Raw genomic sequence first — 26,897 nt, 5'->3', positions numbered from 1 at the left:
CTCGTCTGGAAAAGTCACAATGCTTTGCAGAATGCTGTGTGGAATCCTCGAAGCGGCTGCACCAAGCCACGATGACATGTCTCACTCATGTAGTAATTAAGGCCTACCTGTGAGTTTGTCAGGGCAGAACATCAGGGCAATAGGTCCATTCAAAACTGAGAGAACATTATCATGGAGATCTCATCCAGTAAGGATACCAATGTGAGTTGACAAATATTTGCATGACTTTATTTTTCAAACACTCTTATCCCAAGCTAACTGCAGCAAATTTAAGACTTTATATGTTTTATCAGTATACATGCTCCCTGGGAATCAAACCCATAACATTCGTGTTGTGCTACAGGGAAGCTATTCCTACTGTCGGATGTTGACATTTATATTGACAGACATGTCTTGGAATGCCTTGTCTCGTGCCACAGTTTTGCTTTGGAACTTTGGCATTTTCACTTAGACTGAGGTCATTTTTTGTGTTGATCGAACAATATCTTCATAAAATGGCTTAAAAACTGTTTCTGACCCAGGACTGTTTCTGATTTCTTATTGTTTGCTGCCTGCCCTGCCCTGTTTTGTGGATTACTCTTTTGTCTTGCCCTGGATTATACCTGTTTGCTGTTGTTTGACCCTGCCTGTTTTGACCACGATTCTAACAAAGCCAGCACTTGGATCCTCAATTCCATCGTCATGCCTCCCCATGCACATTACAGAAATATTCATTGATATTCCATGTATCCATGTACGATCATAAGTTCAGAAAAACACATGAACATTTGTGTCCATTAATGTGGTCAAATTGTATTTATATCTGTTTTTTTTTTCATATTATGTCTTGACATTATATTTTTGTTACCTAACTTAAAAAATAAAAATAAAATGAAAACTAACAATATTTAATTCCTTGACATTTCCATGGATTACTCAAAAGTAGTGACTATGTCAGTTTTAATTTTTTTATTATATATAATATTATATATTTTTGGGTTAGATGCTCTATCTATCTATCTATCTATCTATCTATCTATCTATCTATCTAATCATTTATTGATTATTATGCTGAAAACCAAGATAAAACACACCTTTTCTTTAAAGAAAACTAAATGCACCACAGGTCATTTTGGCAGCTGATTATATGCACTTTTTCAATAAATAAAGATTATTTTGACCCTGTTCTGTTATCAAAATGACTGTAATTAAAATAGTTTTGTTGATTAAGTCTAGCCAGCAGAACCTGAAACTTCTGTTCACTAATGAGCAGCAGCTTGAACGCCTCATGTGTTTGGTCTGCTGGGTTTTACTTCTTCAATTCAAAGAATTCCTGGAATGCTCTTGCCTGAAGTTAACTGTTCTGAATGGGACCTAAAAGCAGGCATGATTTCAGTCATTAGTTTGTAATTCACATCATAACTAGTTCACATGACCATCATAGTTTCTGGCGCCATGCCCCAGCCCTGAAACCATTAACCTTTTTGTAAGAAGTATTGTTCCTGCACTTTTTACTCATAGAGTTTTTGGATAAGAGTTGCTTTGTGTTTGATAACATTCGCTGGGTCACTCACATGACAAAACTGCTCTTATGAAAGAGCTTCATGAAGCCTTAATGTATTCCTAAAGGGAAATAGAATAAGGTGAGAGAGGACAGACCCCAATCAGTGGGTCTTGCTGAGATCGATGATGTCATCAAGGGCACAGAGAAAATTATGAATGGTCATTAAAGTAGTGTTTAATTGCTTTGAAAATAACAAAAAGTATTTGAAACCCATTGCTGCAGACAGATACTTCTTTTTCAAGAGTTTCCCCCTGCTTTATTATTCTCTCAGGCTTTGTTGGTGCTGTGGTTCGTGACTGTACAGAGATTAGACCAGTGTAGTCTGACAGTGAGCTATGCTAATGCAGTCACATGCCGCTCACATTGTGTGTGCTAAGTCCCGGCAGGAGAGAGGCACTGTTAGCTTGTGACTGCACTGGGATTACTGAGCCATGCAACGCAAGACCCAAATGCACTCATATAGCAGGAGGGAGCTGAACGTACACACACACACACACACACTTTGCTCGAGGCCCTGAAATTCACAAGGATAAACAATTCTTTTATTTCAGTTTCAAAGGGAATATTATCATGACACTCACTTTTTGAAGATGTTGTCATATGCACATGGACAGCGTGATTTGAGATAAGAGATCACCATTAAAAAACACCATGGGGAATGCTTTTGGGCAGTGGCATGAAAATCAAATTCATACAATCAATTAATTTAGCTCTAAAAAGTTCAAATCATTCAATAACTAAATTAAATATACATTATCTATAAACAAAATCAAAAATGGGGGTTTTTAAGAAGTCATTAACAAGAAGTCAGTAACAAATGTCACTGTGATACATTTGTCCTGATATTATCATTAAGAAAAAACCTCATTACACAAATTATTAAAAACCTTATTAATCTAACCCAATCTAGTTGTCTAATTTCTTTGATGAATTGCTTTTGTTCCTCTTTACTAAGTGACTTTGGATAAAAAGTCTCTGCTAAATGCTCATGTAAATGCATAATCCCTTATTTTTATTTCTTAGAAAAAACACACAGTTTAACAAAATTGCTTCACAGCTCATTAATATTTGAAAAACTTTGGTGCAACCAAAATACAGAAAGAAAAAACCTCCCTAAAGCTTATAAATATATTTATAAATTAATAATTCATTAATTATAAATTAATTTGATTTTTTTCTGATATGTCATCGACCCTTTTATTTCTGCAACATTACCTAGAACAAACTCTTAATGATGATAACATAAGGGATTTAGGAGGACATCTGCGTCTAACTTTTGAAGTTTCCTTAGGATCAAAGTGCGGGCTCTCCTTTAGCCTTCACAGCTTAATGTCAGTGTGAAAGACACTCTATACCCAAACCTGAGAGTTATACAGAGAAAGTAGGCTTGCACACATTCCTAATACCTTAATTGCAGACAGGGATCAAAATAGTTTATTCATCATCTTACAGTAGAACCCCTGTGCAAGATGCAAACAATAAGTTTTGTGTATGTTCTAGTATGATTATGAAGTTGCAGGAATTTCCAAAGAGACCCGCAAAAATGGTTTAAACACCCCAACCGTTACTGAATACAGGGTGTGATCAAAGTCTCTCATTTGAATCATTATGACATCTTCGGTTAAAAAATGATTCACTATAATGTATGCCAGCCATGAAGAAAGCAACTAATTATTTTGAATGGTACATACATAAAAATGGTGGCTTTGCTTGTGTCTCTGTGTGTGCGTGTGAATGTGGGGAACAGAGAGGAAGAGAAGCATGTTTGATGTGGATTTCGAGGTATCTAGGGCATCTTTTTAGGTCAAAAACTTCAGAAATTCTGTTTTCTGAAAGTGTCCATTTTTAATATGTAAATCAGCTCCATGGAAGCAATAGAAACAACAGCACCAATGATATGCATTATTAATATTCAGAGAGAAACTTCTAGTTTATGCAGCCTTCGTTAGGAAACTTATCAAAGGAGAGAGCCAGTAACGTTAGCATTACCAGTCGACAGTCACACTGATTTTGCTGTGTTTGTGAACATATTTGTATATGCCAAAGAGAGAGATTGTTCCCAACAACAGGTGTATTTTGTTGAAAGCTTTCTTCCATTTCCTTTTCACTTCAGTGGTCAAGGTTTTTGTTGGTTGCGCTAAAAAAAACCTATTCTCTTTATTTGTCTGACCAAGGGAAGAGTGGGAAACCTGTTGGAAACCAGTCATTATATGTGCATTTTGACAATAGTTGCACAGAAATTAGACTGTTCAACTGATCAATAATCAAAAATATATTTCCTAGCTACTGTAATATGTATTATTATATAGCTACTGCTAAATGTATATTTAATGCATGAGGGCACTTGCCCAGAAGGTGACACTTTTAAAGTACAGTAGAATCTCTACAGTTTAAATATGATGTTCTGCCATGGTAAATATGGATTGAAAGGTCTCAAATGTATTGATTATTATTTAATCCAAATGGAATAACATTAACTTAATAGAAGTTAATTATACCTTCAGACTGAAAGCAAAAAGATCCACTCTCACTTGATTCTGGTCCAAATAAAAGATCTTGGTCTGGCTGGCTAGTAGCTACATAATTCTGATGCAAACAAACAAACAAACAAACAAAAAAAAAACATTTTTTCCATTCAGAATATATATATATATATATATATATATATATATATATATATATATATATATATATATATATATATATATATATTACATGTACGTTTTGTTTTAATTAATGATAATATCACTGGTTCATTTAGCCTTTGCGTGAACTAGCTTGGCATAGAGCTAATCGATTAAGAAAAGGTCAGTTTAATTTTCTTGATTATATGAAACCATGATATCTCCAAATGAGTCCAAATATCAAAACTCATATTGTTGCATATATATATATAATATATATATATATATATATATATATATATATATATATATATATATATATATATATATATATATTATGTAAGGATGCTACTGAGGCCAAAAGGTGAAGTACTAACTTAATATGAAAGTAAAATAGTCAATAGTCGATGTGGGACAACTTGCTCAGATTCATAGCTCCCTGTTCATATTGCTTTATTACCAATGTTAGTTATCTGAGCTGTATGTAATCAATGGAACCGACACATAGCTCATTAGACAATATCCTGTACTTAAATAGAGCGCTTACATAAGCATCGTATATTATGTAAGAGGGATGTCTTTATTAATACTTCATAAATGTGTGGTGGTTTGTGTTTGTTGTTCCTCCTCAATTATCTGCGTCCAGTCCTTGAACGTTCTCGGTGGTCCACGAGCACGCCAAGAGTGCGCGCGCACGCATGAATTCTCCCGTGGGAGGGCGAGGGTGTGTTCGCGATCATTATTTTAGTACAGACGAAGTGTAGAGACAGAGATACCGAGCTGTTGGTATGTTTGCAGAAAAAACACACAGATTAACAAAATTGCTTCACAGCTCATTTATTAAATATTAATAAAGAGATCCCTCTTACATAACATACAATGCTTATCTCTTCATCTTCTGTAGTTAACTTTCGTCATTCTTACACGCACGCCCTCCCTCTTTAAACAAAGAAATACTCTGAGGGGATTAAAAAGGAGACACGAGGAAACTGGGTGGTGCTGAAAAAAGAGTGCAAAAGCGGTGTCTTGTCAGCAGAGGGCGCATGTGTCTTGATAGAAACCGCTCATTTCATCCACGTGAAACCTTAAACCTTACATCAGCATGTCCCCTCTCACACCTCCCCCTTCGCTCTACATAATTTGCACATTTTCTCACACCAACACCTCAGTTTCTTTATTTGTAATATTATTGTTTTAAACTGTCACTATCGCATGCATAATTTGCAGCAAGAACAAGAAGCAGAAGGAGAGAGAAAGAGGACGAAAGAGAGGGGAAAAGATTCCTTACAGCATCTTCTCTGAGGCAGAATTGGGTCAGACTGCCTCCAGGGTGTAAGAGCATCTACCTACCAGTCAAAAAACCTGTGTGTGTGTGTGTGTGTGTGTGTGTGTGTTTCTACACCAGAGCTGCACTTGAGTGTATAACAGTATTACATTTTCCAGTGATGTCTTAAGGTCTGATGTGTCTCAGATTTACTTTAATGACTCATAATTTTAATGCCAGCTATCCCAGCTTCCTGAGTCTTAATGGATTTGAGTGTGTACGTGAGTATGTGAGATGGATGAATGTTAAAGTGAATGACTGACTGAAGGTTATAGTGTTAGAAAGAATGATTGTCCTGAGCGTAATAGCATGTTCTCTGCTCTTTGTATGTGAAGGTCACATTTCGCCATACATTGTTGGGGTCCACATGTCTCCACAAGGATAGTTAAACCTAAGCTGCAGTACATTGTAGGGGCCAGCTAACCGTTCCCGTGAGAAAAGCTATATTAATCAGCATACCAAATAGTTTTTTAATGAAAACAGTCTGACACTTAATTTGACTATATATTGAAAGTATATGACTTTTTAAAAGTTTGGAATAATTTTGATTTCTCTTTGAAGAGTCTCTTATGCTCACTATGTATGGCTGCATTTTTTATTTATTTATTTTTTTGGAAATAAAATTAGCCTACAGAATAAAACAGTAATATTATAAAATATTATTACAATTTAAAATAACTGGTTTCTATGTGAATATAATTTTTTATGTGAATATAAGACCCTTGAGCAAGGCACCATACTTGGCTTCATGTCACTTTCACAATAACTGAGCAGCAAATCAGCATATTAGAATTATTTCTGATGGCTCATGTGACACTGAAGACTGGAGTAATGATTCAGCTTTGACATTACAGGAATAAATTACATTTTCAAATATATTAACATACAGTATATATATATTTTAAATATATATTTCAGCTATTTTAGATTGTAATAATATTTCACAATATTACTGATGTTACTGTATTTTTGATCAAATTAATGCAGCCTTGGTAAGCATACAAGATTTTTTTCCAAAAACATAAAAAGAATATATATAACATGTAGTATTAACACACAAACACAAACAAATGTGTATCTGTGTAGGCCTGTACTGTGGTTTGGTCATGTCATATATTGTACAAAACACAAGAGCAGGTGTTGACATGCCACCATTTGGATGGAGCCACACAATTTCATCAACATGACACCTGAATCTGGTTCCTTGGCCAAGCAGCAGGGGAAGTTGTGCCTAGAATGACAGGCCTCTGGTGGGATGTCATTACAGTCCATGTGGATTGCTACAAGAAAATATATGTGTTTCAATCATTCATTTCCATTGCCAGAATGAAAAAAAAAAAAAGCCTCAGTTAGATCTAGAAACGGGGGATATGGTGAACGTAATTTCATCTGAGAGGACAGATTGGTGAACTATTGCACTACTATAAATGGTGGACACTGGATTTGTCCAATATAATAACACAAGTCTGGGCTCCTGCCATTTCTATTGGGGTGGGAATAGATACAAGACATTGTGGAATTCCAAAAGCAAAGTCATGTTATATGGTCCAGCTGTGAGACATACAGTATACAAGGCACGACATACAGTATACAGTATTTTTCATTTTGATATATACATTTCACATAATCATGTAGATTACTTTTTAGTTACTTTTATTCAGTGGGGATGCATTAAACTGATCAAAGGGACAGTACAGATATTTATAATTTTACAGAAGATTTCTATTTCAATATTTTATTTAAATATTTTATTTATTTTAAAATATTTTAATATAATATAGTTTCTAATTTAATATGCTTCTTTTGAACTTTCTGTTCATCACAGAAGTAATTCAAAGAAGTAATTTTCACTGAGATACTCCCAAAGTGTGTGTATAAGAAATTAATACTTTATATTTATTTAATTAATACTCTTCTCCAAATTATTAAATTGATCAAAAGTGTCATTCTAAATCTGTATGTCTATTCTTATATTTTGTCCATAAAATGAAAGTTACTGGGTTCAAAACAACCCTGAACTCTACTGGCTTTCACTGTATGGACAAAACTGAAATTTTTCTAAATATTCTGTGTTCCACAATAGACGGAAAGTCATGACATGACATGAGGATGAGTAAATGATGACAGAATTTTTATTTTTGGGTGTACTATCCCTTTAACACCTTTGACCTCACCTTCAGAGGTCGACTGTACACCTTCATTAAGGTCAGGAAACACAAACACACACACTTGCAACTCAGCACCTTGCTCTAATAGGCGACAGGTCAAAGAAGTACAGCCATAATTCTCTATGTATCTATCCCCTGAGAGGGTTTATGAGTGTGTCAGCCACTATGTCAAATAATGTAAAATTACTCAAGAGTAAAAGACCAGTCAAGTAAGTAAATATAAGACTGTGCATGCAAGCCTAATTAAGAAGAAACACTTTTCTTCTCACTTCTTGTCTCGCTTTGTCTGAGTGTGAGATACGGAAACAATGTGCGTGAAGGAGAATGTGTGTTGATTGTGTACATGTGTGAGAGAGCGCTTATGTGTGAGTATGTGTGGTTGTGTGTGTCTCATCACCATACAGCTGAGACTGCAGGTGGTGGATCTTTCAGTGAAAGACTGTCTCACTTCTCATAAGAATCACTGCCAGATAACACACACAGGAGCCATTGTTTATCGTATACACATACACACACCACTGCAAATGAAGAAATAATCAAGCCTGATCACAAAACATGTTGGACACATTAAACATCTATCGCTCATAATGATCTAAATAACAATAAAATATGTATCAATTAATGCTATAAACATCACTGGTTACATAAGTACATAATTAAAAACAATGAAACATGAATTATGGGATCCAATACTGATCATTCAAAAAAAAAACAACCTATATTGGGTGATGTGTTTGCCTTCCAGAGAGGCAGTGTGGAGATTAATTAGGGTCTGAAAACACACACACACTGCTCAATGCACTGGATACTTTCATTGCATTTTGTTCCTGTCTTATATCCAATCATCACTAGCTCAGTTTGACTTCTTTATCGCTCTCTCTCTCTCGCACAGTCTCAGTTTCATGTTCCTCCATCCTCTTTGTCTCATATTCTCCTCCTTCACACTGTAAAACAGTAGAGGGACCGTTAGGCGTATAGCAGAGTCCCAGAAACAGCTTGGATCATCTGTTCATTAGATCACATGGGAATAGCATGGAAAAGGAGACAGATACAGGGATGGGTGTTGGAGCATTTTCAAGAGGATGCACCAAATTTGTAAAGTCAGATTGTGAAGTCAGATTTTGCACCGACAAAAATCCATAAAAACAATCAATTTTACCACAAAAATGTACTCTTACTATTTTTTTTTTTTACTATTTATGGTATCATACCATTTAAAACATTTTTCATCATCACATACTTTGGGACCACTTTTACTTATTTTTATTTTTTTTTTAAATCGGGCCTTGTTACCTGTAAGTAAATGATGACAGAGTTTGTGTTAATTTTTATTTTTAGGTGAATTATTCTTTTAAAACAAATACATTTCCAGCAATAAGTATTTGTACTTTTGCCGTCATTCAAAAAAAAAGTTTCTTAATGTATTCTTAAGACATGATTGAATGAAGGTTTTATTATTATTATTATTATTATTATTATTATTATTATTATTATTATTATTATTATTATGCGAACTATCACTTTAAACACAAATGCATTTCAAGCAATAAATATTTTTAGTCATGCAATAATTCACAAATTTTAGCATATTCTCCTGCCCTTTCTTTTATTAAATATTTCAGGAAATATTCCTAATAAAAAATATAATATAATATTATAAAGGAAATATAATATCTATGCTTCCAGCATCCAATAAAAGTGTACTCTCAGCTCCCTTTATGTAATATATCATATTTGAAATATTATTATATTTCCATTTTGCAGATTTTCCCCTCCAAAAAACTGCAGAAAGTGTGAAAAAAGCTGCACAGATTCTGTCTGGGCCTGCTCATTATTCACCTTCTCTAATCATCTGTTTCTTATATATTAATTTAGACAGCCAGAATGTGAGAACAAGAGACGAAGATAGGTTGAAGGCTGGTATTAGGTCTTTCAGTGTGGTTTGCATGTTGTGTAATTGAGTATTTGATGTGTTTGTGTGTATTTTCTCTACACAGCCCCCATAAGCACAGGAAGCTCTGGGTGGGCTATACGACCTAGTTTTTATTTTAACACGAACACATACTCTGAATATCATCGGCACAATGATGCTCATGGAAAATACATGAATATGCATGCTGTTAAAGCATTGTTGTGTTGTTAATGAGATCACAATCCATCTAATTAAGCCATGTGATGTCCTGGAATAGATGCACTGTGTATGTGTGTGTGTGTGTGTGTGCGTGTGCGTGTGCGTGTGCAGTCTTTTGATGAGTTAATGAATGATGATGAGATTTCTATCGCTGAGCTCCCCTTTGGGCTTGTATTATCATGAAGTTGTGTTAAATCGTACCTTGTTACATCTCGCACACAAAAACAAGCGGATATCCTGCTAAAATACAGTTTATAGGCTATTGAAATTTTCTGTGAAAAAAAAAATCTATCCTAAATCGTCACCCACTTTACGCGCGCGCGCGCATGTGTGTACTGGCTGCATCCTGGATATCTTTGTTCTTCATCAGATATGTGTTGAGATCAACTTGCGCTCTGAGTCTTCTGGCTTTGCGCGACCCCGAAGCGCACCTGCGTCTGGAGAGTATTTTTAAAAGCACGGTGCGAGCGCTTCGCGTGAAGCGCACCACTTCAAACGCTTCTAAAGCTCTTCACTTATATCGGGTTATGCTCGTGGACACGTCGGGTTTTTGAGAACCGTACAGACTGCACTCCTTTTGTTGGAGTTACCAGATCTTGGAGTCTCACTCGGGCGGACAGAGAGACGGATCTCCACCGGGATCTCCTCGCACCGCGACTGTACTCGGAGAATCCGGTAAGAGCTCGCGCGGATTCACAATAGAGCGAGGTCGTCCTCCGGTTCTTTGGTCAAGTGTGTGTGTGTGTGTGTGTGTGTGTGTGTGTGTGTGTGTGTGTGAAGTTCAGTGAAAGACAAACTATTGCTAGGCAGTCAATTTAGAAATGTCCAGGATTTCATAGTGCTCTCAAAGAACACGTCGCTATTCAGCCGTAAATGTGCAGGCCGCTGTTAAATTGAATTATTTATTAGAATTGTAAGCTCTGTCGAACATTTTAGGACAGGGTGAACTCATTAAAAGTCTTGAAGTTTGTTGGTTTTCTTAAAAACTTGCAATGACTGCGGGCTATTACAAACCACACTGTAAAAAAAGTCCAAATATTATCAGGAATAATGGGCTACAGTAAAACTGAAAATACAGTAAAAAAAACTATATATATATATATATATATATATAGATATATATATAATATATATATTATATATAGTATATATATATATATTATATTTTAAAAGACAATGCATGCCATTTTACATTGTAAAAATGTAGCCTAAAACAAATTACTTAATAAATTAATTGCATGTGCGAATAAAAAATATATTATTACTACGTAGTCATATATATATATTATTACTACGTTAAGAATTGTTATTGTTAAAGTTATTTCGGTAACACTTTTGTTTAATATTATATTACTACAACTACAATTATATTACTACACTAATATTATACAGTTTAATAACATATAGTCACCAAAATGCGTCTTGTGAAACAGTGAAGTTCTGACAATTTTTACCCATAATTGTAAAAATGTAACAACAATTTAACTGAATGATATTAAATAACGTTTATGCATTATGCTTTATGTTAGTTTGGGACTTATCATGTCTGTGATTGTATATGAATGCTCTTGAGAACTGGAGGTCACTTTATTCTAGTGATTTTCTGAGAGACAGGAGTCTTGCATAAGCAGTTTTTTTTATTTCAGCCCTGTCATATTTTGACATTTTCTCACAAGACTTGTGTAAAGTGCTGACTTCTTCCTGCTGCTCTGAAAAGACAGCCCAGTTTGAATATCCAAGTTCTCCCTTCCATAACTCAGATACAGACGGCCACATTATTTCAAAGTAAGAGTAAAATAAAATGGAAAACAGTGTTTTGGAATAGAAGCTCTACAGGAGCTTTATCTCCCATTTAAGCGCCTGTAGATTTAGTCGAAGTGAAAATGAGAGAGAGAGAGAGAGAGAGAGAGAGAGAGAGCTAGAGATGAGTTGTTTCTCCATCGTGCTGTGAGGATGACTTAGTGTCTCTCACCTTCATCCTGACACCTCATCTATTATCATTAGGCACACAGTCAAACAACTCTCTTAAAATGTGGGTGTGAAAGTGTGTGTACGATTGTGAGAGAAAAGATGACTGTGAAAAGGAGAGAGAAACTCTTAAAATCGTCTCTTTCTGAGATCAGGATTGACAGACCTTGTCACAGTCGTGACCTGTTTCATTTTCGCTCAAACATATGCACGCCTCTTTTACTATGTGTGGTGGTTAGTGCATTGACTTGACGTGACCCCTTGACCTGTCAGCCGGTTGATCCCTGAATGAGTTTGCCTACCCGTAGCAGTTCCCGAAGTGTGATAGATTAGTGTTTACATTAATGACATCAAATTAAAAATGTGTCCCTTTTAATTATCTTAAGTAATAATTTTAATTAGTGTTATTAAATTCATAATGTATTTCTGTGACACAAAGCTGAACTCATTACTCCAGTCTTCAGTGTCAAATGATCTTCAGAAATCATTCTAATATGCGGATTTGCTGCAAGAAACATTTCTTATTATTATCAATGTAGAAAGCAGATGTGCTTCTTAATATATTTGTGAAAACATTGCTAATTTATTTTCAGGATCATTTAATGAATATAAAGTTCAGAAGAACAACATTTATTTGACAATCATTTGTAACACTTACTGGCATTTTTGAATAGGAATATCAGGTTCTTTCTTTCTTTTGTTAAAAATAAATTAATAAATAGAAATTAAATAAATAAATAAAATACTTTGAACATGCACATATGTTTCATGTCACAAATTGAACAAACTGACACATAATATCTTTTTATTTAAAAATAACAGAAAATACTATCTGCAAATTTGTTTCACATTATTTTGATAATTTTATAGCCCTAATATATTTTATTTAAAGCCTTAGTTTCAGTTTTAGAGGTTTACAAAAGCAAAATCTAAATCTTTCCAAGTATTCTCTTGGGTATGCGTGGCCCTGGTTGGGAATCACTTCAACAATGACAGAGCATTTGATATTGCCACAGTTCATGGAGACTGCATTTTTTATTATTATTTTTTTGTATGGAAAATAGTTGCATGATAATGAAGTGTTGGTGTTATGCTGTCGTTTTGGATGACTGTATTCATCTCACTCTCTTTTCTCTCTCTCTGTTTTCCAGATTGACTCAAATAGAACACAGAGGTAAGTGAGATCTTCATACTGGTATTTTTACAGCTTGGAAAAACTAACAAGCAGGGTGACAAAAGTGAGAATGAGAGGTGATAACTGAAATGCAACAAATGGCAGAGATCAATCTTTAAATTTACTGCACCAGAAACCCTTTTAATTATAAGATAGATGAACAGCCACAAACAGAATCTGCACAAAACTGGAACGCCCATCTACACTTACGCCACCACTTGTGTTAGTTTATTAAATATTTTGTGCAATTTGATAATGCTTTCAGCTATCAGTGAAAGTGTAGTACTATCAGCTCAGCTTCACAATTTAATATGTTTAAATTTCATAAAATCATCACAAAAGATGTGAACATTTAGCAGATTCTTTCTGGGCCTGGCATGAAAATGGTGGTATTCAAAAGGCCACTTTTGCATCTTTTTTTGTCTTAGATAGCCAGTAGTTAAGGCTTGTCTTATCTCATATTCAACACTCTAACACTGTTTAGATGTTTTAATGTGCCTTTCTGTACAAGGCCATGCTGGAAGGCGCTGATGTCCACTGAGATCAATAAAACCTCCATTCAGTTTCGGTCTCTCTCTCTCTCTCTCTCTCAAACACGCACACACACTGACACACACACACACACACACACACACACACACACACACACACACACACACACACACACACACACACACACACACACACACACACACACACACACACACACACAAAGGGCTGACTGTTTTAGGCTCTTCAGTCTGTATACTGTCTGACTCAGGAACACATATGAGCATGCACACTTTGCGTATTAGACCCTATAAAACATGTATTGCATAAACATAATACTTAATGAATAAGCAGTGCTGAATTTTTTTCCCCCACCACATTTCTCAGGTAATTTTACAACCAGTTTGTGATCAATCCTGTGGTTGGTGAAAGACAGTGAACAGCACAACCTAGTGGCCATATTATCTTACTGCATTCACACCCTTTTGCTCTTAAAATCCAAAATACACCCCGTCTGTCACAGCAATATCACACTTGAGCGTGATCTCTCGCATTTATGTTCCTTATTTAAAAATAGATCCAATCCAGATGTTTGCAAATGTTACAGCATACAGTGGGGTCCAAATCTCTGAGACTACAACGAAAGGTTTTTTTTCCCTAAAATGACATATTTTCTGCATTATTTCTAGGTCACTAATCAAATGTAAACAAATTTGTACCAAAGGCCAGATGTTCCTCCTTCCATCGAAGATGCTCAGGGGAACATTTTCAAATGCTGGATAACATTGTTATTACTATTATTATTTATTTATTTTATTAATTAATTAATTTATTTTGCTAGTGGACTTTTGGGCCCCCTGTACATTTCTTTACTGTTAATTTTTGTCAGTTACATGTGTCCTTGGCTCTTGCTGAATAAAAACAAAAAATCTTTCAAAAAATAAAACAAAATAAAATAAAATAAAAACTTACTGACTCAAACTTTTGAACAGTAATGTATATATACTGAATATATGACCATTTTCTGTCATGCAGAGTACTAAAAGTCTAATAGTAGACATAATTTCATTTCATCTTACTAAAGTGACACACTCACCCAGACAGATGTCTGTTGATCTCAGAGCATTAGTGGTAGAATACCTGAATCAGCTGTTTCAAAACTAGACCGAAAAACAGTCAAATCCCAGTGACTGTGTTGATGTTGATGCGATTCAGTGATGTGTGTGTGGTGTGTGGGTGTTTGAGAGTTTTTCATCTTTCAGAATTCCGATTTAAAAGAGCAGCTGAGTGTGTTTAAACTCTAGTGTGTTTTTTGTTCACACACTTCACAACACTCCTGTGTGGTAGGTTACCTTCTATGAAAGTTGTTGTCATCTTTATATGGCAGGAGATTGAACCTGTGGAGTCTTGTCCTTCTTTCACACCAGTAAGAGACAGTTGTTTGCATTCACACACATTCACACACCCTGGCTCTGTCCAAAACCAAGTTATCCTACATAAACACATACATACATTCTTCGGGAAAATGAACAGTTAATAACATATATAAAATCCTCATAGTAAAAATGTACATACAGTATGTTAATAATATGTCAACCATTTATCACAACCATTTGTCACCACTCATATTATATATATGTATATATATATTTCTAATCTACTTTAATATATTATATATATATGCAACTAGTATTTTTTTTCAGCAGCTCAGCCATTGTAAAAGTATACATGAGAAACACCAGGTGACAGGTGACAACTGAACAACAATTGTTTTATTATGTTAAATATTATTTCACAATATTTAGAAAGTTAGCATTTTGCGAAGACTAGTTTTTTCAACATGCTTTACGGCTTAAAAATAAATATGTACTCAAATAAAAAAAATGATCCAGTAGTAACCCGAGCCCCTCTTTGAAGCTGCTTTCCTTTTTAAGTGTCTAATTTTGTCCCGTGAGCTCAAACTGCCTGAGTATCTGGCTTCTGTCAAACAGATAACTTTGTCCATAAAAACGCGTGAATCATTTCTATCAAAGTGCGCATTCTTTCTAATTTCCATTTACACCTCATCTGTCCCCTCTTCCCTCGGTCCGGGTTTCTCTCTCACTTCTTTCTCTCCTCTCTCCTCTCTTTCTCTCTATTGTTTTTTCTTTCTTTCAGTCTTTTCCTTTCATTCCTCTCTCTCCATATATTTTCTTTCACTCCTTGATTCCTCCTCATGTCTATCATTTCTCGTGGTGTGTGTGTGTGTGTGTTGTTTTATGTGCTAAACTAGCTGCAGATATATCATTAATCGTTTTTCCACCTCTCCCCTCATTCCTCAATAACTATACTTTCTTTTTCTCACTCATCCTTTATCTCCATCTCTTATTAGAGGTGGTACTTATGAATCTGGTAGTGCTAAAGTGATAGATGAAATAGTATATTTCCCATAGCTCTCATAAATGAATGTGCAAATAAACTTGAGAAAACAGACACACAGGGGCCATCCGCCTCGGTGTTGGCACAACTTTTTGCTTTGACTTTAGGCATTATCTCATGCTGTGAGACTGCTGCTGCCCTCCTCTGGAGGCTGATTTTTTAACATTTTAAAACTGAAAGCGATGATAATACTTTATGTTTCTCTTCTTTTTGTTCTATTCAGCTTCGTAACTCTGACCAAGCCATGAGTTGAGACACTAACAGGTAATACACCTTGCTACACTTTATAACCTCAGCTCAACGCACACAGTTTATTCCAGTCCTGGTTTGCAGTTGGCTGGTTCTGTTTGCTATATAGAAATCATTACATATATATAGTCCACCATTCCGCCTCACAGGTTTGTGCTCGATTTAATGGAAGTAAGTGACAGTTCTGCCATTTGTATCTAAGAAAACTGACTGGTTTATATTATTTTTTTTTGCACTCGGAGTAGCCTAAATAGCATTCCGATATTTCATTAAATGCACCCCAGAAGAATGCAGTTTTAGTTGCTCAGAAATTGACTTGAAAGAAATGTACCTGCTCTGATATTGTGGCAGGGTATAATTATATATATTTTATTATAATATTATAAATTATTATATTGTAGTATATTATAATCTATTACATTATACTATATCCCTTACAAAGTTACTTGTGTCCTATACATTATACGAATCTATTACATTATACTTACTATTGAATACATTTTCACGGACACTTTGATGAATAGAAAAGTCAAACAGAAAATGAAAAGATAGATTTATTTGAAATAGGAAACTTTGTTTAGAATATAAATGTCTTTACTGACACTTTTGAATCATTTTATTGCATTTTTGGCTGAGTAAAAGCTTAGCATTAAATTATATTTATTATATTATAATTTATTATATTAGATTTATTATATTTATATTATATATCTATTATATTTATATATAATATTATCTTCTATTATATTATATTTTTTTGTACAAAAGTTGTGAGTGTGCTATTGCTTTTACAGTAGAGTTAGAAGCAAGAAATTTAATATAGTGGATGTCACGGTTTCAAGACTAAAGTTATGGCCACAAAGTGTGGGAGTGAAGTGACAGCAATTTCCCCTCTCAGAAATAGTTCCAATAAAAGCCAAAGTGTGGGAGTGAAGTGACAGCAATTTCCCCTCTCAGCTCGCAGAATTCTGTTATCACTCTGCTTCAGCTTCACCTCCATTTTTTCATTTTCGCTCTATGCTCACTTGTGTGAGAGATATGTAGAGTGATCTTGGAGTGAAGGAAAAAACAAATAACTTTCTCAGATGTTTCAAATGTAACTGGTTGATAATTGTGCATCTTGTTTACTATTATTATATATATAGATATATATATATATAGATAAATATATATATATTATATTATAGATTAATATAGTATAAATTATTGCCTGGGCAACAATGCATTTTTGACAATTTTTTTGTTTACATAGTATATGTTTGTGTATTGTGTATATTTTATTATGTATATATACTGTAAAAACACACACATGCATGTATATATATTTAAGAAAAATATATTATGTTTATATATTAAATACTTATATATATAATATAAATTATGTGACTCTCAGTATATACATTTATAACTTTGCACAATATATACTGTATTTTTGTGTGTTTATATATACATCTAAATAACACATTACAACACACATATAGTTTTTGGATTCAATTCAATCGCGATTAATCTTGCCCCACTACTATATAATATATATTATATAATGGAGTCAGTAAGATTTCTTACTGACTCCAGTATTTGTTAAAATTAAAAGCCCAATTAAAAATGTATAATGTCTTTGCATTAAACATAAAACCAAGTAGCATTTATTTTAAAGAAATATACTACAAACACACAATTCCATACTACAAACACACAATTCCATCAACACATTTCAAATAAAAAAAAAAATAAGTTCAAAAAGAAGTTCAAAAATTCTTGCACAAAAACAGCACGTAAAACATCAATAAACACATGTTTGTTTATATTTACATGTGTAGTTTAATATGAAATGTTCTGAAAAAAAAAAAAAAATTTTTATATATACAAATATAAAATGAACATAAAAAAAAAAAAAAAAAAAAAAAAAGAAAACATTTGTTTGTTTGATATTTTGTATCTAATGCAATGAAATTCAGCTATTAAATGGACAGAAAATATAATAAATGTGTACATGCAATCACTCAATGACAGAGATAGAGAGAGGGGTTTTTTAGATGTGCAATAGTGTGGATATAAATAAAAATCTGATTATGGTCACTTCAGTTGAACAAACTGTAAGAATAGATTAGGTTCACAGATAGATTAACCAAATATAGATAAAATCTCATTAACAGCCATGTGCATATGTTTTGATGTTTTGCAACTCTATTCAAGTCTATTCTGTTATTTTGTTTTTTAGTTGAATTAAATGTAGACAGGTTTATGTACAGTACAGTAAGAAGTCAGCTGGAGTTGATCAGTGTAATGAGAATGTCTTTTACACTTAATTCAGCTGACAAAAAAAAAAAGACACTGGCCATGTGATCACAATAATGCCCTCTGTGTGTGTGTTTGTGTGCACGAGTTTGTGTGTTAGAGGGAGATAGGAAGGATGGATATCTGGGGGATGGGATGGGTTGGATTGTTTTTTTCTATTTCTTTCTCACGTGCTCACACTCACACAAGAAATCAGATTAGTGTGAGGATTACAGAGCAGCAACCATTTGGTTTTTTTTTTAAAGAAAACACACACAGAAATCGCATGATTGACCGGAGAATGCTGAGTAACTCGTTAAATCAACAGTTCACCGCATGATACCCATTACAGATGATAGAAAGTTTCCGTTACTTGGTATCTTTTCATTTTCAAAGGCCAGATTGAGAGTAATTAAATGTCAGCACTCTGATGCTGTGTGCGCGTGTGAGTGCATGTGTTTGGTATCTTCCTACCACTGAAATTTCTTACAAAAAGCATCAAATACCTCCATCTATCCACCAACATACTAAAACATTTTTTATTTGTATGATGCATTATACATGCAACCTTACATTCGTACGGTCGATTAATGATGTTTCCAGTATCATTGCAACCTTTACATTCGTTCGAGGTCGCTAATGATGTTTCCAGAAATAACTCTTCCTTATGTGTGTGCGAGTGTTTATGCGAGGGCTGCCGGGTCTGTGGTTACCTGAGCACTTTCTGCAACTAAAGCAAATTAATGCCCTCATTTACATATCTCTCTGGGAACTGGGGTACTGATGATGCATCCAATCTTTGTGACTAGTGACCGTGTGTGTTGAGCGGAAGAGAAGACAGAGGGGGGGGGGGGGGGGGTGGGTGACATGCGAGAGAAACAAATTTTCATTCTGCATTTTATTTGTGTATGATTTTTCAAATTCGCCCACTATAAAAAATGGCACCTCAATTTGCTATTAATCACATTTCCTGAGATGCTAAAAAAGAAAAGAAAACAAGAAGCATTTTCTGTTTTGTACAAAATACAAAAAAAAAAAATATATATTTTTAAAAAAATAATAAAAAACACACTTCCTGTTTTTGTACAATTAGACAATCAAACAATATATTAATCACATAAAACCAATATTAATCACATATTTGCAAAACAACTTGCCATTCATAGGCTGAAATAATATTTCATTGTTTGTTTGATCATTCTGAGAAATCCAACACTCACCAATGGTGGAAAATATTTCATAATTTTTACAATCCCCACCTTTAAAGTATTTCATTCACATTAATCAGCATATAACTTTATAATTATAATTTCATCATATTTTACAATACTTTATAATTATAATTTCATCATATTTTTTATATATTTATTAGTACAGTATACTATATTTTATATATATTTATTTAAAAAAAAAATTATAAAATGAATGTTTACAGTTTTTTAACAGTAAATAATAAATGACAGTAAAAAACGAAATGAAAAAAGGCATTGCAAATAAATGTACACAATGATGACCTTTAAATTAATATTATAACACACACATTACTTTATAAAATTAAATTAACTAAGACATAGAAATTCCACTCATCCTCAAAACCTTTTTAATACAAAATAAATTGCAACACATAATAAAAATAATAATAATCCATACAATAGCATTATCATAAAAATAATATATAAAAACTTTACAATTCCATAATTCTGGTATTATGAATATATATTTTATATATTGCTATATTTTTATATATATTTATCTTACAAATTATATATATATATATAATCTATATAAGATATATATAATATATTATATCTATATAATTAATATATATAATACTATATATATGCATACAACTAATATTACTATATAAAACATATAGACATTGTATTTACTCATGCTGCTATGAAAATGTTTTGAATTCTCTCCTCAAGTCCTATATCTCAGTAAATATAAGGATTTATTTTACAAAAAATTGTTGTTGTTTTTTTCTTCACCTTGATTTAAAACAGTTGAAAACTGTCTTAAATGAAAATGTTTTGAATTCTCTCCTCCAAATTAAAATTCCATTATCATCAAATTTGTGTAAGAGTTGGGTAATTAAACACAATAAAACTACATAAGGAAAGGTTGGTTTAGCCAAAAGGCTGAACTGTATTCTCAGGATGAAGGTGTTTTTCATAATGTCAGGTCGGTGCAGGTTTTGACTTTAAAATATTTATTTATTTATTTTGTTTCAGAAATGTTTCACTGTTTACATTCTCCTAAAAACTGTTTAATATGAGGATCCATTGTGACATCTTACCTCATATAGACAGTACTCCCTGCTTCTTTCTGTCGTTTTTTTAATAAGTGAATGAAATTCACTTTTAAAAATAAAGTTGACCTAAGAAATATTCATTGGAGTAAAAAGTGTGACAACTTAACCTAGTCTCCTAATTAAAATTATTAGACTACAATTAATCATGATTGTACCACACTTTAATATTGTCAAATGCGTTTTTAAACAGTGTCATGCCTATGTAGGATGTTTAAGATTAAGATGTAGGGACCCTGAACTATTATTATACAAACTGTCAAATTTCATTGCCCTAGTTTCTGGACGTTTACCTTAAGTTTCTCCGATGTGCAAATGCAATGTCTCCAAATTATTTATTTTCCTGAACCGGAGATTCATTCCGGGGCACCTGACGTCACGCCGCCGCTCTCTCCTGCCTCGAGCCCGTCCCTTCATATTCCGCTGCGCGTGAGTGTGTGCGCGAGCGCTTCTGCATGCACACACAGCATCAGCATCATCATAGAGACAGACCTGCGAGCTCTTTACGCGCGCTGGAAACACGCAGTGATTCTGCTGCTCTTGTGCTTTTAATAGTGCAGCCCAGCTCCGGTGATCATCCGTAAGGAGAGGGCGGGCTTCTGGATTATATCTCTGGTGCTTATAGATGAATTCACAGGCGGTACCGAGCCGGTGAGACCCGATTTAAAACCTGGACCCGACAGTGATGTTGATCAGGTAGGCGAGGAGTAAAGCCTTATCCCCTCCCCGGTTATTGTAGAGGAAATGACAAAATAATTTCATTGTTATGTTCAGTCATCCACTCGAGCTACAACTGTATGTGAATAGATGGGAAATCCTTTATTGTAAATCATAGGCAGGCTAATACAGAAGAATATATTGCATGCACATTCCCACTTTTTGGCTGCTATTTTGCTAGCATATTAACATAATGTGTTTTTGAAAAGGAGTATTGCATCATGTTCTTAATATTTCTATTTGTCATATTCATGCTATATATATATATATATATATATATATATATATATGCATACAGTAGATATGCATTTGCAATTGCTTTATTGTCTTAATTGACATGGATTTTTGATGTGGTTTCCCCACTACTGCTTTTTAGATCGTTCAGTGATGTTCGGGGAACCCAGTGCTCCAGGGCATTATGCTGAGCTTAAAGTATTACTGTTTATGACAGAATGTTCTCCACGGATCATTAAAAACATATTCTTAATGGACCAATAAACTGAATGACTCTACACATTAGAAAAAATCACACAAAAAAGGGAATAAAATTGATAAAAATTTCTATACACCCCAAAACCCCCATAGTGTGTGAGAGACACAGAAGGGGAGGGATGGAAAATCGAGGGATATTATGATGTTTGGGTATTAAGGTTTGCATATGCAAGAGAACAAATTTGGAGGAACGGAGCGGAGAGTTTGGAGTTTGGTCTGAGCAAGGTGGAAGTGTTTGACCCGTAATGCCCAGAGCTGTGAGAAAATGACAGATGGATGAAGAGAGAGAGAGAGAGAGAGAGAGATTTTCTTAGTTTTGAATAATTTATTTCTTTTCCATACCTGCAAACTAAGGTTTGCTTGGAGCACACTTGAAAACCTGCACTATTTGAAAAGCAGGTTGCCTCAGCTTCAGCGGCATATGGTTTATATTAATAATGCAGACATCACAGAGGCACAATCCTTGTGCTTATTGCACAGACATTCATTTCTGATACCAATTATAGGTGTGGGTCCTAAGTGCTTCTGCTAGTGAAAGTTGTGCTTATGACACTGAGCTGAAAGCTAGCAGTAAATTCTCTTCCTGAAACTGGAGAAGAGTTTAATAGCACTGATGCGCACAGTGCTTAAGGCTTGATCAGCCCAAGTGTTCTGCATGTGCATTACTGTCAAAACCATATGGTTTAAGGGTTCTTTTTGAAAAAGATTTCTAACCTTCTTAAGAAGAGCTTGTACTCAATTGCCATTATTTAGTTGTTGAATGATTGAGTTTCAAGCCACTTCATGGGACTGTGATTGACTCAATCAGTGCAAAACTGCATTTATGCCAAAAGTTACATTTGAGTGTGCTTCAAGCTACTGTTGAGAGACTAGAAATGCAAAAGAGTGAGGAGTTTGTGATGTAGCCTATTCCTGGATTTGAATACAGGTAGATGAAGCACAGTGAGATGGAACAGAACTTCTGCTTACTTTTTGTACTTGATACACAGTTATAAAAATGGAAAAGAAATGTATATTTTGTTAAAATAAAATAAATAATAAATACAAAGTTCTGTCATTAAACTATAGATGGCGAATACCTATAAGTTCTAACTTGATCTGAAATGATCACGTCATTATTCACATGAAGCAGCTGATTGGTTTCTTTTCACATCAGTAGCCAATGAATGAGCTTGCTGCTCAACGTTCACATACTTGGCTAGTGCTTGTTGTAGCAGTTGCAGCCATAGACTGTATAAAAACATGGACATAATGTCTGTGACATCACCCGTAGATTTCTGAAGAGCGTTTTTGAAGCTCAAAGTGGGCGGAGTGGGCTGTTGGCATCTTTGCAGTGCGTCAATTCGTGTCACTCCTGGATAATCGAAAATGGGCAAAAAGGCGGGAGCTGAAGCCTAGCTTGATGGCAGTGTCAGCAGCGGCAATCCACCTGTCACTCAAGTGGCCATGCCCTTAATTATGCAGAACTTTAAGGCTTAATATAATTTAAACGGATGAGTTATAAAAAAATTCACTCCCCCAGTTGTCATGAAGGGCAAAACTAGCTATATACACCAAAATATTTTTTTTAACCAGGCTGTAAACATGTTTTTTCTGCTGTAAAGTTGGGCATTTTAACACGGGGAGTCTATGGGATTGACTCCCTTTTGCAGCCAGCCTCAAGCGGCCAGTCGATGAATTACAGTTTAAGTCACTTCCTTGTTGGCTTCACGAGAGAGAGCGGGAGGTTGCCACTTGGTTGCAGCACATTTCAGAAACCCTCCACCATCCCCAGCTCCACCTGTATAGATCTGCTATGGGGTAATTAAACTCCGGTGAGAATATGCAATAATCAAAAACATTTTACACTATAAACAGAAATAAACTCCTCTTTACAAATCCTCGTTTTGAAAACCAAATTCCTCTCTACATATTAAACAAATTCTCTGCACAAATACACTTTCACCATAAACATTACACTCTGCACTTCTACGTTATCACTTCTCATCGGAGCTTACACTACGCCTATGTTCTACAAATTCTCAGCACCCATTGACTGTCACTATAAAGCTTGGAAGAGCCAGAATTTTTTTTTATATAACTCAGATTGTATTCGTCTAAAATAAGAAAGTCATATACAGTATACCCAGGATGGCTTGAGGGTGAGTAAATCATGGGGTAATTTTCATTTTTGGGTGAACTATCCCTAAGATGCTGATGTATCCCCAAAGCAACTCAAGCAACACTAATAAATTTATACTTTTGGTGCATCTTTGGTGACGCTTAGTCAGACGACATCTCGTCCCTTTTGAACACTATCACTTGAGACTAAAATCTCTAGTCTTCCACTAACCTGCTGCACAGCACACTCAAAAATGAATTCATTACCCTTTCTTAATTTAATTGAAGAAATTTTTTACACACCATTTATTTTAGTTAATTCATAATAAATTAAATTTATTTGGGTCAACACAATTGAGTTGGCTACTTTCATGTTACTTTAGAATTGAACAAGAGGCAAAAAAAATTTTTTTGTTTTTTTGAGTGCGCCATAGACAAACTCCAGAAAATGTCTTTGAATATGCTTTAATCACGGCTGAGAGGACCTCATTCCAATCACAGAGAATCATCATGACAAAAAAAGTACAACAGTTTATATAGCAAAGATGCATGGCAAAGCTGACATGATTTGGTTTTTGAGGACTTCAGCTTGTTACTCAAGTCATGGGTTTGTTATGGTTATTTTTATATTTAGACAGACACCTAACCATCTTGTCCATATGCATCCATTATTGCAACACACTAACTAAAGCAGACAAATGTTAGGCCTGCAGGGAAAACTGACAACCAATTTCCTACATGGCTGTGCTAGTTTCAAGTATAGCTCTTTCATCTTTTTCTACTTGCATGATAAAATAATTTCAGCTCAAATCGATACTTCATGTCCATTTATTTATTTGTTTATCAAGCAGCTGTGTAATAAGTGGGATAATGTTCAGTCGGATAATGTACAGAGATGGTCATTATTGCAAAGTAAACCTCAAAAGAGTGATCAGAATATAGGGTTTATTTTGCAGTAATGACCGGCTGACTGTACATTATTCCTTACTTTACATTTTGAGTATTAGTGCATCTGTTTGGATGGTTAGTATTACTTCTTTCACATCATTTTTGAGCATTCCTACATCTGTCTGGAAGTCTAGTTTTACTCCTCTCACGTCATATACGTTTTCAGTCATGCTTACCTCTGTGGGTGCACATGTGATTTTTTGACCCCATTGATAAACCAAATGGCATTGCAAAAATAATGACTGTATTTAAAAAGGTTTTCCCGAACAGTTCTCTCAGTCTTCCATTGTTTAGATAAACCTGCCCCAGATTTATAACAATGGCTGAGCCATTGCTGCTATGTTGGGCTTGTTGGGAAGTAAACGGAGCAATGTTTTAAAAGCGCCACAGAGCCTAAAATTACTTATAAGAGATAAGAGATAAATTACTTATAAGAGCTGAGATAAGAGAAAGTACATTAACAGTGAAAGATTTACACACTTTAACTTTAAAAACTCAGTAAAGTATTATAGACAGGTCTTGCAGGATACAAGCATATTCAAGATTAATTTAATAGGATGGGTTTTATAAGCTATACATCAAAGAGTGATGATCAAGGAGACTTTGTAGTGATGGACAGTTCATGAACTAGAGGTTCAGATCCTTTTATTAAAGCATTTCTGCCTCTGAGGAGAAACAGGAAGCTAGTGTTATCCACATACAGTAAGCACCATGGCTTATAATGTGGTAGTAGATGCGAGTTATTCTGAAGATGTTTTAATAAAACCGTGCAGTTTCATAAATCAGTTCGATTTTATCGATTTGTTTAGATCATCAAAAATGTTCCCTGAAGTCCCTGTGGAGCATTTTAACATGATATAAGTAAATGTGTATGTAGATAATGAAATATCACTGCTGTATTTTGGATTAAGTTAGATCATTACATATCGTAATGACTGTAATGTCATGTGTTCTTATTGAGTCTGTTCAGTTGCACACTATACCGTCTGCATGCCACATAAAGGAACACACTGTTACTTACAGCACTAGCCATTCCTGTTTGGAACCTTTAGAACTATTCATGAGTGGTTTATAAATATTTTTACTGACAGCTACATTATATAAAGATATAAAGTACCTTTGTTATATGCCTTGCATACCATGTTCCAATTTTGAACAGCAGGGGAAAGTATTGGTGTATGATGAAGAAAAAAAAGAAAAAAAAAAGAAGAATGATCCTCAATCGCAAGTGATCTGGCACCTTAAAAAGGCTTGTTGTAGTGATTATGGTTTGTTTTAGCTTGGTGCAACAAAATTCCAATTGCAGGATATAAAATATGAAATTGTGGTAATCCATTTATACAAGCTGTTTGTCTTTTTAAGTGTGTTTTTATTTAAGCACCTATACTCAAAATTTGTATTTAAGGGTACAGATTCCCTTTTTAATCATTTATAGCAAAAATACATGATTACATAATACCAAAGAAAAAGGTGCAAAGAAATATTTAAAGCCCAGCCATTAAGGAGTGGAACTGATGGGTTTTTGTGACCTGAAGATGGAATCAATAATCATATTATTATCAATAATCACAATGAATTCATGGCAATTATTATTATTTTATAGTTAAAATATACATATTGAATTAGTCAAAAATAGTGGGAATGTGGCCTATGAAAACTCAAGTTGAAAGAGATTTCTGAAATGGTTACTGAAAGGTAAAATTATTCATTTATTTATTATGCTGCTGATGCTCTCCCCAACAAAATCACCCTGCTAACATGCAGCCCTATGCAGCCCTATTACATATAGTTATTTATTTTAGACATACACTGGGTCTGTAAGTGTACTGTATGTCTAAAATAAACATCCCAAACCATCCGGACTGGGCGTTCTTTTTGATTATTTGTTTTGTTGAACAAATCAATATTTCTTTTCTTTCTTTGGCAGACTGAAACATCTAGAAGCTCTTTAAATGATGCATTGA

General features: G+C 34.4%; 1 protein-coding gene across 10 annotated transcripts in view; it reads left to right on the top strand.

Annotated features, from left to right (window-relative positions):
• Positions 1–21,016: 21,016 nt before the first annotated feature.
• Positions 21,017–26,897, top strand: part of LOC109063250 (receptor-type tyrosine-protein phosphatase S-like) — a 46,672-nt gene continuing 40,791 nt past the window's right edge. For 3 of the 10 annotated variants that reach the window (XM_042772995.1, XM_042772793.1, XM_042772738.1), the window contains exon 1: positions 21,043–21,372. The gene's annotated coding sequence lies outside the window, so the exon portion shown is untranslated. Of the gene's footprint in view, positions 21,373–26,897 lie in introns of all 10 variants that reach the window. The other 7 variants (XM_042773186.1, XM_042773128.1, XM_042773257.1 and 4 more) reach the window with 6 other exon arrangements.

The sequence above is a fragment of the Cyprinus carpio genome, chromosome A1, assembly GCF_018340385.1.
Source record: "Cyprinus carpio isolate SPL01 chromosome A1, ASM1834038v1, whole genome shotgun sequence".
NCBI lineage: Eukaryota > Metazoa > Chordata > Actinopteri > Cypriniformes > Cyprinidae > Cyprinus > Cyprinus carpio.
The sequence above is the reverse complement of the archived record's forward strand: the minus strand, read 5'-3'. Positions and strand labels throughout refer to the sequence as shown.